General features: G+C 41.7%; 1 long non-coding RNA gene across 1 annotated transcript in view; it reads left to right on the forward strand.

The window, feature by feature from the left end:
• The window catches only part of LOC125701512 (uncharacterized), a 29,048-nt gene extending 19,176 nt beyond the window's left edge, over positions 1-9,872 (forward strand). Inside the window, exon 9 of the long non-coding RNA XR_007380267.1 lies at positions 604-9,872. This is a non-coding gene — a long non-coding RNA (uncharacterized LOC125701512). The remainder of the gene's footprint in view (positions 1-603) is intronic.
• Positions 9,873-11,973: the final 2,101 nt, after the last annotated feature.

The raw sequence follows: 11,973 nt of genomic DNA on the forward strand, positions 1-11,973 counted from the left end.
CCTCAGATTGGGGCATGATGCAGCAAACTAATATTGATGAAGAAAGTGGTAACTTCAGGTACCAGGCACTCAGCTACAGAGAGTTAGAGAAATACATGCAGTAATTACAAAGCTATGTTAATCAGGTTCATTTTTGATGGTCTGCTGAATAGGAGGGAAGTTAAAAACCTTGAATATATTAGTTGGTGTGGTTATATAGGCATTGTACAATGCTGAACTGAATGTTCTTCTAGAATATAACATATAAAAACAATATAGTGCATAAATCTATAACTCATAATGAAGCTAAAATTGTGAGAGGGTAGCAAACTGTGCGAAATTCACTACAGGCAATCAATGAGGATTGTATAGGCAGATAAAACTTTCCCATGAACTGTTTTTTATCGGTCAGTAGCATTATGATCGACAGGAATTTGGATTATTGTTGCAGAAGTTTAAAAGTCAAATTGTTACAGAAAATAGCATGATGTAGGGTGACCCACAAAGCAATCAGGAAATCGGGTTTAATCGTGTAAATATTAATTCTATAATTTGCAAATGAAGCAGAAAAATTATTCTTGTTCACTCTTTTTTTTTTACTGAGTCTGTATGATTCTTTTCCAGGATGAACCCCCAGGCACAGCAGCAGTGGTTGTGGGAGAGGAGAAACAAACATTCTCCTCGCATCACTCATGCCAGCAGTCTGAGCAGGAGGAAGGTAGAGGAACACTCCTACAGAGAACCAGGACTGGTTTGTCTCTTTAGAAGGGAGCAATGATATTTTGAACATTTTTACCAAATCCCAGAGTGTGCAACAGCATTTTATGGACTGGGAATTATATAACCGAAAAACTGTGAGATCGAAAGAATTATAGGAAGCCATGGAGAGCTGCAACCTAAGCATCCTGAAATCGGTGACCAAGCCCCAAGGATGCCTCTTGTTACTGCAGCCACTTTCAATGACTGCTGTTTTTTTGTGTGATTTACCAGCCCCAGTGAGCTCCCCAAGACAGAATAGGGAAAGATGGGCTTCAAGTTGAGCCAGGGGAGATTTAGGTTGGATATCAGGAAACATTTCTTTACAGCAAGGGTTGTTAAGCAATGGAATAGGCTTCCTGGGGAGGTGGTTGAGTCACCATCCCTGGATGTGTTTAAAAACTGTTTGGATGTGGTGCTCAAGGACGTGATGTAGTGGAGAGTTGTTAGGGTTAGGGTAGGATGGTCACGTCATGGTTGGACTCGATGGTTTTGAAGATCTTTTTCAACCTGAGCAATTCTATGATTCTATGATTCAGTGATTTTGGTCCAGAAGAAGATTCTGCAGTAGTGAACTGTTTGGCTTGTGGAATGAGTTACAGAATTCCTATTTAAAAAACAAAGAAGATGGTGTAAATCTGCACCTGGGAGGTAGTGTATGCTTTGAAAAAGGCAATTCAAAAAATAATGGACTGGTATCGAAACTCTGTGATCAGCAGTTTAAGGTTTTATAAGTCTTTATGCTGAGACACGAAACATGTAATTAGAATAATAACTGTAAGCAGAGGGCGATGCAACCATTATCTAGATCATGTGTTAATACTGAAGAAACTTAAAAATTTACCCTCCTCCCCCCAAATTTTTAAGACCTAATTTGACTGTTTGTTCTTTTTCTTTTTTTTTTTAAAAACATTTTCAATCGTGTTACATTTTGCTGAGGAATTATCTCGTTTTCCTGTTGTCTGAATAAGAGTCCCTGAGTCCTGGTCCCAAATGTCAGTATTTGCACTGTGCTGGCAGCTGTGTGTTTGTGGTCACCCCACGGCAATGTTTGTGAGGACTGTATACAGTGGCAGTGTCTCTTTCAGAGAACACCAGGAGGAAAATAGCGTGTGGCCAACTCACACGTAATTTGTTCTCCTTAGCGGAGGTCTCACATACGCAGTACTTAAATGGCACTTTTTGTTTCTGGGTAAGATGAAGGTAACTGATAGAAACCATTCAAAAGCCTCTCTGGCTGTTGCTTATGTTCCCTGCAAAGGACTGAAGAGAACAGCTCTTTGGAGACGTGGCTTTACATTGAACATACGCAGGGCTGTGTCATTATTAATTCTGCAAATGTGTTTACAATGGTTAGGTAAAATATTTAGTTACTATTTAAATATTTTGATGTATTATAGCTCATACCCAAATTTTAGATGTCTACTGCACTTAACATTTCCAATTTAAATAACCGGTTTCATTAGGGTTTTTAGTGATACAAATTAATAACAAAAGGCAGTTAATGCAGAGTACGGTTATGAGACCAAAATACATGTGGTTTAAATTTAAAGAATTAAATGTTAGCATTTCCCTATAGAGAAAGGTTATTTGGGCAGTGGTGTACTGACATTATCACCACCCACGGAGAAGGGGGCCTGTTGATCCTATTGGTTAAGTACAAATTCAGAAACGGAAGAAATGTTGGTCTAGAGGGTTTGCTTGGTGTGAGTGAATCACACAGGAAAAATGCTGATACCTAGGGTAGCTCAGTGACCTTCTTTGATGGTTAGAAAGAGAAATAAGCACACAAGGTTTCTGTCAAAGTCAGAAGGTTTAGGTTGCTCGCTGGGTAAAACCAGCCCAGCTTATAGTGGAAAGTTAAATGATGAGCATGGAAGTATGATAATAAGCTGTGTTGTAAGTGAGACAGAAATGATTTTCTGTGGCCAGTAAGAACGATAATCCAACGTGTTAACCATTGGGCTCGAGGGCTGCTAAGAAAATAAATGTGCAAAGTGGATAAAATAAAGGCTGAAAGTATGTTTAAGTAGGTGTTTCTTCAAAGCTTTCTTCAGGAGGGTGTTTTGGACACTCTGCCCTACTGCTTTTGGCAAGACATGTCTGTTATAATAAAGGTAAGCATGCGGCTTTCGTTCTAGCAGAAAATAGTGCTAACTGTAGCTCGGGATTTATGTGCTTTTGTAATAATTTTCGTGGACTTAGCTAGAAACAAATCTATTGAAGGTAGCAATTACTAACTTGGCACTATTTGACGTTAGTTAAATCTAACAACGCTGGGATGGCTTCACCTATTATTCCTGGAAGAAACTGCAAAATCGGGTGGTTTTAGGGAGTTTTGTGTGGATGTGGGACTGCGCAGAGAAGGCAGCTCTCAGCATCAGTGCACGTAAGGAAAACTTGGCTCTGAGCCTCAGGCCGACAGCTTGGAAACGGACTGGGCTGAAACGCAGGCTCCCAATGCTCTGCACTTTGGCTTTTGAAAATTTCTGTGTGAGACCTAATTTCAATCTGAAAAATCAAAATACAGTGCTTTGTGATCAGTTTTGCTTTGTTTCAACCTAAAACTCAAAGCAAAACTCTTGGTGTATAGAACTGTACAAAGTAAAACGTAAGAAAGTGAACCCAAGAGCTCTACAGACTGAACAAGCTAGTTTCACTTAGCTCTCAAAATAATCCCCATTTTGCAAGTTCACTTTTAAATTGCACATGTAGCAGATGTCAAAATTGAGCTGGTTTCACTATGGGTAGTGCAGCTCCAAAGCACCACACCGTCATCAAGATCTCAGTGCTTGCTCTCAGTCTCAGCTGGTACTTTGGACATCTGTCAAGAGATGAATGTTTTTCTGTCTCAGCCTGGTCACATTTAACTTTTGTTCATCTCTAAGGCGATGATCAGTATGTTTTCATATCCAGCTCTGAATTCATTTCCTAAGCCTCTGATAATGCTCTAAATGGCACCCACTCTTGAAATGGCAGGAGCCACTCACTGCACCCCTGGAAGGTCATCTTTGAAATCATGTGTGTTCAATTCAAGGCCTGATGTTGCAGAGATGCTGAACATCTGCTGTTCCTCCACGCTAGCCCACAAACTGCAGGTGCTCATGCCACTGCAAACATCAGACGCCTACTCCCCAGGCACTCTTATTCAAAATGAAGCAATGAGCAGCCCTCTGCTTTGCTTTAGCTTTTTGTGAAAACATAGTGCAGCTGGATAGAAGCAAACATACGAGCTGTGCCCATACAGTGGCACTTCTAGCCGAGCACTGTTGAGTGTTTGGGAATTCAGACTAGTCAGAGTTCCTCCCTTCATGGAATCAAAGAATCATAGATTCATTAAGGTTGGAAAATACCTCTAGGACCATTTAGTCCAACCACCAACTCATCCTCATCATACCCACTAACTATGTCCCTCAATGCCACATCTACACGATTCTTTAACGCCTCCTGGGACAGTGCCTTCCTGGGCAGCCTGTTCCAATGCTTTACCACTCTTTCTGGGAAGAAGTTCTTCCTAATATCCACCCTGAATCTCCCCTTGTGCAACTTGAGGCCATTCTCTCTCATCCTATTGCTGTTGCCTGGAAGAAGAGGCTGACCCCCACCTTGCCATGACCTCCTTTCAGGGAGTTGTGGAGAGCAATAAGGTCTCCCCTGAGCCTCGTCTTCTCCAGTCTAAACAATCCCAGTTTCCTCAGCCACTCCCCATAAGACCTGTATTCACTGAGCAGCTGATCCATTTCCTTCCCTCATTTCCAAAAAAATACTGAGAGACTGACTTGAGCTCCCAGAATGACCACTGATGGAAAAGTGAGACCCTGGCAGCAGCGGGGCTGGGTGAGTCATCATCTGAATGTAGAGCTCAGTTTCTGGCAGCTTTGTTAAGAAGTGGGGACTAGAGAGAGATGTTCAAAAGAAATATAGTATCTGATCATCAGTGATCTTATGTGCATATATTTTGTTTATTCAGGAAGCAGATGTCAAATTCTCATGACAAACCAGGACCTGGAAAAGTGCTGAGTGCCAGGGGAATGGCTGAACTTGAAAATAAAAGGCTATCTGGAAATACACAAGCTGAGTTACATAAGGATTGTATTGCAAATGGAATTTACAATGTAATGGCTCACCTCTGCACGAGAGTGAGCCTTGTCATGTGCAAGCATATGTTACAGGGAAATCCACTGGGCTGTTGATGGAAAGCAAATATTATGTGACCCTGAATCTCACTTGATATTTTAAACCATAATAGTTTCAGATTTGAGTCACAATAAGTAGGATATATATATGTTTGTATATAGAAGCTTTTAAGCTCTGAGCAAGGCTTCTGCCTTGGCAATATTTTCACCTCAAATTGCACATTTGGTCCTCTATTCTCATAATTGTAGCTTCAATTCAAAGTCAGAAATCAGATGAGAGGCTTCCGAACTTTGACAAGAAATCCAATTACAATGACAATCTGCAATTACAATTACAATCTTCTCTTTTCTACTCTGGCCACTTTGAGCTCCAGTTTCATCCACACATGTTACACCTTGCTTCTTCACAGGGCTTCCTGCATAGAGGTGACATCAGGATTGGACCAGTGCCTTATTTGCCCCTTTGGAGCTTTCAGTAGGAACAGATAAGTTCTTAGCATTGCATGGAGAACACCCTCAGCCCAGGGTCTTCTTTGGAACACTCCTCTGTCAGAGCAAGAGCTGGAGAGGATGGCACATGAGAGGCACACATGGGGAAAAATCTGTTTTCTTTTTTTAATTCAGCACTTTGACCTGAAACACTGAGGCGAGCTGTGCAAAGAGCTGCTTGCAGAGCAGAGTGCTGCAAGGTAGGAGGAGAGGCTCTACTTAAGAGAAAATCTGCCACAGTCTACAAAACAATCCCACCACAAAATAAAATTAAAAGTAATGAGATTTTCCACTGTTAACTTAATAGCAGCAAACCACATGTTCTAAACAATGTTTTTTTATTTTTTATTTTTTTTTTATTTTTATTTTTTTTGGTGTGAGGACTCATTTTTAGTAACAAACCCCAGACTGTTAGCCCTGCCATTTTTCCACTGCTGGAGGAAAACGTGGACTCTTGCTGAGTTTGTATGGTGAATATCTCAGAGATATTTGAATCTGCCACCGGTAAAAGGCCTTTAAATGTGCTCACATGGAGGAACCAGCTCAAGGTAAAGGAAATGGAAAAAATGGGAAAAAGAAGAGACCTCTCTTTGGATCTTTAGCTGTGTTATTTTTTTAGATTATATTTCTTCTGAGCTCCCAAAATCTTCAGTAACAAACAAGTTTTCTTTTAAAAAGTATTAAGTTATCAAAACATTTGCCAGGTCCTAATATTAAATCGTAGCAGTCAGCAATGTTTAAGTTCAGCTATATCATTTTGCTGAGTAAGTCATGTTAAAACTTACAGTTTTCCCCTTAAAATGATCTTTCCAAATGAGGTTGATATTGTGAGAAAAAAAGAAAAAAGAGAGGGACGCCTTCATCATAAGGAATTATGGAATTAATTTTCTTTATACACTGTGTTTGCACAGGACATTTTTGTTAACTCTTAATAAAAATACCATTCAGCTGCTACTTTCATTGTTTTTATCCTGGGACCAATACAACATTGTCATTATTGGATATAAAGTGCTGTAAAAACAAATCTAATTTGTTAAGTTTATTTTGATAAGAAATAAATATAAAGGTAGTGCATAGTTTGTATAGTGCTGCTATCATAGGACTCCTGGGTATAATTTATATAAAGAAAATAAAAAAGCATACATAACTTTCTAGTTGATTTCCTTTAACAGGGCTAATTGAAAACAGTTTCTGTTATTTAAAAGTAATTTATTTTAAATATAGTTTTTAAAACAAAGTTCTTATTGATATCCATTTTAAGTATAATATTATCTCAGTGTGGGATACAAGTAAAAGGTCAAATCTTGTAGGAGTATTTTCTGTATGACTCAGTTCTGATCATAGATAAACTTATCAGGGAAACCAAATTAGTTAACCTTTTCAGTACTGCTTGTTTTAGCAGGCCACAACTGTTTCTTTCACAAAGGCAGCGCTTCAAAGCTCGTGCTTTTGTTCTGAAAAATGAAAAAGAGTGCACTAATTTCCCTTTTCTCTATCTGATAGCAGGCAAAGGCTAGTGAGATTTTGAGCATGAAATTGGTCTTGATGAAATTCAGGAGATGGCCATATGAAGTAATACATTATTTGTTTTTAGTTGTGCTGTTATGTAACAAAGATGTGCAATTTCTTAACTCCACGATGCCTTTCATTTACAGACACTGTTAAAGTATATGCTTTCTCATGTCCAGTAGCTTAATCCTAATAGAATAACTTGAATCATAGAATGCCTTGGGTTGGAAGGGACTCAAAGATCACCTAGTTCCAACCCCAAATGTCCAGGCCTGATTACTGGAGTGCTGATACATACTTTATAAACAGAAAGGCTGCATGGGACATACCTGTAGGAACCAGCCTCTTCCCATAACACTTGATAACTTGTTCAGTTTCTGTCCAGTTAGCTGTTTTTTACATTTCTCAGAAGTTTCTTCAGCTCTGCTTCCTTTTTCTTTCCATTGTGGCACTGCCAATCAGTTGCTCTGATACGTTCAAACTCAGTACCAAAATCTTCTCTTCTCTCATAGAGCCAGAGTGACTGAAAGATTTTTATGGACTTCAGATTTTAGACTGTGCTCATATCTGAAAGAAACCCCCACAGACACCAAGGAGTCCCAACCTTCCTCATGGTGTTTGGGCTGCCTCACCTCTACCAGCAATTTGATGTCATCGCTGAGGGACACTTTGACTCACTGGGGTTTTGCCTGCAGACTCATTTCTGCCTCCTCTGCTCATTTTGCATTAGAGTTACTCTCACTGACTTGCATGAAGTACTCCAGGGGATTAAATGTGGTGGAGCCTTTCCCCACACAGTGCCTTGAGAGCTCCGTCTCAGGTGTGACCTAGAGGAGAAGTCTGGAGACACAGATATTAATGATATTTCTCCCATTCAGTGAAGTAGATGCATTGAGAATATCCAAAGGTGAAGACACGTAGAAATCTGGCTTTGAAAGTCAAAGCTTACACAGCATGAGCTGAGCTGTACAAGTACATGGGTTTTGTACAGCAAGAAATCAAGCACAAACTTGTGAGACATGTCTCCTACTGCAGTGTACTTGGGGTGGAAATTTTGTCAGTCATACTCAGCAAAATATTCATCTTGTGTTGGCAGTGGCAATGAACTTCTTTTTTCTTCCATAGAAATCTGCAAAAGATGACCAATTAGGTAGTTAAAACATTTCTACTCTTCCACCATTGGAATGATTTTACACAGTACTTTCTCAGCAGAAAAACAAGTGGTATTTGGGGAACCACCTCACAAAATGAAATTTCATCCAAGTGGGCAAAACAGTGCGATTATCTGGGCAGAGAATGCAGTGGATTCCATGTACATGGGTGGAGAAGATTTTATTCTCTGAATGAGAGATGATTGCTCTGGAAAACCTGCTGGGTCACTTTTAATTATTAAAAGAGCAAATTCATGGTTTCCTCGTGGACCAGTCAGAGAGCATAGTATTTTTTTTTTGTTCTATTTAAACTTAGACTGATTAATCAGACTTCCTGGCAGTGGTTGTAAGAGGAAGATGACTGAGAATTTAGTAGGTGAGTTAATTCTCATTTTTACTGTGTCTCAAGAGCCACCCACTTTCCCTTCACATGACTCGACACCAAGAAGCCTTTACAAGTTTTGCAGAGTGAGACCAACCTGTTGACCTGCTCTCCTCATCTTTTATCCCATTTTTGCTGCTTCTTCATTTTATTTGGCACATTTCTCATTTTTTAGCTCCTGTCACCAGCAAAACCCCATCCCCAACTCCACATTCTGGATACGAGTGACGTGGCTTAGTGGCCCTGGTTGTGATGGGTTGATGGTTGGACCGGGTGGTTATCTTTTCCAATCATAATGATTCAGTTATTCTGTGAATGTGCTCTTCATGTCAATAAGGGATTGGTGAAACATCATGTCTACTGAAATGCCATGGGCTTGTATAATGGGTGAGCACAAGCTGTTGTTGATGCCATTGTCTGTGTTGAAACATTATGGCACCTTCCCCCTGCAGTGATCTTGGTGACATAGTAACATAGGTTCACACCACAGCCCTACTTTCAATTGGGGTGCTTGTAGGCATTGTATGTGTATTCTCTCCTCTTCTGTTGATTATTTTCAAACAGATTTTAGAAAAGAATTGCTTTGAGTCTCCTTTTGCATTTAGCTTGCTTGGACAAGGTGTTAGCAGCTTTCTAAAGGAGAAGGGCACAGATGTGCATGCACAGACACTGAAACCACCTTACAGAACTGGGCCACTTGACAATATCAGAGAGAACATTTTGGTCTTCTTGCACCAGCCATTGGTGAAGGTGTATAGCAGGATTTTTGCCATAGCAGCAATGTATACATGTTTTTCTTTCTGACTGACACTGAAAGCTTATCAAATGCCATCAAGATACAGAGAGATGATAGTTTGGAGCTGGAGAAAGGTTATTATTACTTCTTTTCCCCTCAGCATATCTTGTTTGGAGGAAGATACTAGCTTCTGCTACAAACCTCACCACACTTACACCTTGCTTATTCTAGCTGCAACAACAACAAACATATTCCCATTTCTTTTCCATTTCAAACCCTCTGAGCTACATGTAGCAGGGACATCTCTCAGCAGACCAAATGCCCAAAGCCCCATCTCACCTGGCCGAGAACACCTACAGGGATGCAGCATCCACAGCTCCTCTGGGCAACCCTGAACAGTTATTACCAGTTTGTACTGGAATGATGTGCATCAATGAAATCCTTACACATGATAAGTGAGTGATAATCTCTGCCCTCTGTTCTCATCAGACTCCGCTCTGTTACAGACAGGCAGCCAGGTGTTTCTTTTACCAAATCTAATGCTGCAAAACTGGACCATCTCTCATTGACAAAGAATTCAGACTTTTTTTTAACTGAAGTGGAAAACAATTCCTTGAGGGCTTCTGCCTCCCTGGTTTCTGAGTTCAGATATCCACTTTTAGTGATTATGGACCTTAAGAATTCCCACAATTACAGTTCTGCAAATAGGAAGTGATAGTGAGATATGATCATTGAGCGTGGTCCTGTCGTGTTTGTGGGTTGTGTGGTCTTCTCTAAACATCCAGTAAACACAGTGTCCCACCACAGCTGATTTTTCCCTGCAATATATTATCTTTAATAAATCCAAAGCTGTACAACATGCCCATTGCCCTCCCACTGCATTTCTGTCTTCTGAGAACAAAAATTCAAACCTTTTTTTTTTCTTTTTTTGACTGGTGGAGACAATGTATATGCTTTTAACATTCTCTTTTATCCAGCTGCAGAAAGTCCTCCAGTGTGCAAGCACAGAAGATGTATTTATGTGTCTGGCCATCTCTGGAATGCATGGCTGTGATGCGAAAGGCTGGGAAACTCTTGTGGGACAGGATGACTGCTGGCGGTGGCCTGACAGCCCCAGCAGACACACAGAAAGAAGGAAAAATAATGTCTCTGTGGTGCTGAGGCACACTGCAGGGATGCTCTGTGCACCCCAAATTTTAAGAAGTTTGAAAGGGGAGGTCTGCAGTGCAGCATCCACACTGGTGGGACTCCTATATGCTTCCTCCATGATCTTCAACATGATGGGGGCCTGGGGTCAACGTGGCCCTGGCTGGCATCTCCTGCAGTTTGCAGGATGGGGTTTCTGCTGGCTGAAGAGAAAAAATCCCATTTGCACAGGATTTCTCTGTGTGCAGAAGGCCTGCTAGAAAACTGCCGGAGCTAAAATGATCACACATGTCTTTCAGCTTCGGAGAAGGGAGCTCTAAATGAGAGCATGTGTGCTCCGATCCCGGGCTGAGAAAATGTCAGTCTGAGGCGCTTGGGAAGTTCCTATTGATACAAGCAGGGAGGCTCCCTGCTGCCCACAGATTTCCCACATAAAAGTCCTACTGGTAGCCGTGGGAACTTCGCAGCAGCCACGCTGTGGCTAAAGTCACCACTCCGAAAATGCAGCGAAATTAGTGTTCATAAAAGTGAAAAACATGCCACAAGAATGAAGATGTCCTGATTCACAGCCATGGAAATTACACGAGTTCTGGCATAAAAAAAAGCCAAATTTTACAGCTATCCTGGTGGCAGGAAGGGATGGCTGGTGAATTTTAAAAAAGCCTCTTTGAGCAAAAACCCTTGCCTTTTCACGAATGATTTTACTGCGCTAAACCAACAACAAAACAGCTCAGCAGTGCCCATTTTGCCCCGTGGAAAAGGCAGGCCATGTGCTGCACAGTGGCCTCTAAGTGAAGCGGAGCAGTTTGCTCCAGAACCTGTGAAACAATTTCCAGCAGCTGGTTTGTTCCGAATTTCAGTTCTGCCTTTCGATCTGACCGCCACCTCCCCCAGTCTGTGCCAATCGCTTCATATATTTTCAAGGGAAATTAAAAAAGAACATAAAGCAAACATGGCAGGGTATGATGGAGCAGCAGACTTATTCCAGTGTAAATTGAACATGAAGCTGGGACCCGGAGAAGAAGGCAATGCTGGCAGTAGTGCAGCTGGTCTAGCTTATCATTTAGTACCATTTGCCATTTGAAGTTCCCTTTTTTGAGTTTTTCTGCTACAATTACTGTAAGTAGAAGGGGTGATGATTCTGGTGTTGATACTTGCTGCTCGACTTTGGGAGATCCCCAAAGAGGAGACCCCACAGTCTCTGGACAGCCTGTGCCAGTGCTCCATCACTGCACAGCACAGAAGGGCTCTTGGTGTTCAGAGGGAACCTCCTGTGCTCCAGTTTGTGCCCATGGCCTCTGGTCCTGGCTCTGGGCATCACTGGCAGAGCCTGGCTCTGGGCATCACTGGCAGAGCCTGGCTCTGGCCTTTTGCTCCTTGGGTTTCCTCCACCACACACCATCCTGCTGACCCCCTGTTGACGTGTGTCCAGGCACCTCGGCCCTGCCCCAACCCTACGCCCATGCTGGCAGCAGCTTATGACAGTGTAAAAATAAAACAGGAAATGATTTCTGTGGGGGTTGTGGTGGCAGGCAGAGAAGTAGCATGGCTCTGAAGAGCAGTCATGCCTTCATGCAAGCACTGAGGCCCTGCCAAGCATTACAGGGGGATGTTTGCTTGGTCTTTTGAGTGATGGAAAGCTTTCACTGTGGGTGCCCGGCCCTGGCCAGCATGTGCTCAAAGCACAAG

This window comes from Lagopus muta, chromosome 1 (assembly GCF_023343835.1).
Source record: "Lagopus muta isolate bLagMut1 chromosome 1, bLagMut1 primary, whole genome shotgun sequence".
In the NCBI taxonomy this organism is placed as follows: Eukaryota; Metazoa; Chordata; class Aves; order Galliformes; family Phasianidae; genus Lagopus; species Lagopus muta.